Below are 1,733 nucleotides of genomic sequence, written 5' to 3'. Positions count from 1 at the left end.
AAAATTTGCAATAACCGGTAAAAAGAAGCCAAATATGCAAATGCATATGCAACAAGCAAATGCATATGATGCGGTCTCAACTGATAACTATTGCTTAGAATGTGATAGAAGTCTATAATGAATAAACAGCACGTTTCCACATTCTAGGAGGGGGCAAGTGACGCAACTTACCTCCCTCCCCCCTCCCGCCCCGCCCCGCTAGATCATATCATTCATATGCTTACTGCATATGCGGTATGTTTAATTATCAGTTTTCGCTTACGCATTTCCCCTGTCTCAACTCAATTTTACAATCTTTTCTAGTTTTAGGTCTTTGCTTTTAGCACTCAATTTACAGGTTACACTGGACCGAAGTTTAGCTGTCGCGTCGGTGCATAGTGTTAAATGTTAATCTTTACGGTGGAGTTGTTTTCTATTAGTTATGTCATCAAAAATGTCGTACAAAAGGGTAAGAAATATAACCAAAAGATTCGAAAAAGATGCTTAACAACAGCTTGTTGAGATTCTCACCGACCCATCAAGTGCGCAATGTCGATTTTTCCGGTGTAATTTAAATTTGTGCCTATCGGAATTACTGAATAATTCAAAAAGCTGAAACACACTTTCCTTCAGCGGGGCTGCTGAAACCAGATTCACATACAGTTAGCCAAACGAAGGAAGTCCATGTTGCAGAAGTATATTTGCTGCTAACATTGCGCAGTAAGATCTGTGGATCACCTCTGCACTCTTTCAAATGGGTGTTTTAAAGGTACTGACCATGTCTCTTAATGCTTTTGCATAGAAACAAGTGCAATGATGTGATTAAAAACTTTCTTCACCCACATTTCAAAGTCAGTCTGAAAAAGGACATAGGAAACTGATATTTCAACATAGTTCTGGATAAATCTGCGGTCATGTTGTATGCTTTTCAGAGGCCCAAGGTCGCAATGTTTGCACAATCTTAGGAATGGTAGAATTAGGAGGAAGCAACGCACTGGCAATAACCAATAGTCTGAAATCTTTCCTTAATGAGTATGGCGTGAACATTAATTTAATTCGCGTTAGGGTACTGACAATGCTGCAGTTATGGTAGGCATCAATAACCCTTGTGTCCACACACAAAAAAATTATACTTTTATTTCTCTAAGAAGGGTACTGGGTAAACCAATGAATTTACAGTCGTACAGGCACAGCTGGCAACACTCAGCTCTGGCCATTCCAGTTCTTGCTGGCGACTGTTGCACGACATTATGAATTATTCATCATCGTACAATGCAGCTCAACTCTGGATTCTCGTGGACGATATAGACTGAAGAGCCAAGGAAACTGGTACAGCTGCCTAATATCTGGTAGGGGTCCTGCGAGCATGCAGGAGTGCTGCAACACGACGTGGCATGGACTCGACTAATGTCTGAAGCAGTGCTGGAGGGAACTGATACTATGAATCCTGCAGGGCTGTCCATAAATCCGTAACAGTACGAGGGGGTGGAGATGTCTTCTGAACAACACGTTGGAAAGCATCCCAGATATGCTCAATAATGTTCATTCCTGGGGAGTTTGGTGGCCAGCGGAAGTGATTAAACTCAGAAGAGTGTTCCTGGAGTCACTCTGTAGCAATTTTGGACGTGTGGGGTGTCGCATTGTCCTGCTGGAATTGTTCAAGTCCGTCGGAATCACAACGGATATGAATGAATGCAGCTGATCAGACAGGTTGCTTACGTATGTCTCACCTGTCAGAGTCGTATCTAGACGCA

The sequence above is a fragment of the Schistocerca gregaria genome, chromosome 2 (genome assembly GCF_023897955.1).
Source record: "Schistocerca gregaria isolate iqSchGreg1 chromosome 2, iqSchGreg1.2, whole genome shotgun sequence".
In the NCBI taxonomy this organism is placed as follows: Eukaryota; Metazoa; Arthropoda; class Insecta; order Orthoptera; family Acrididae; genus Schistocerca; species Schistocerca gregaria.
The sequence above is the reverse complement of the archived record's forward strand: the minus strand, read 5'-3'. Positions refer to the sequence as shown.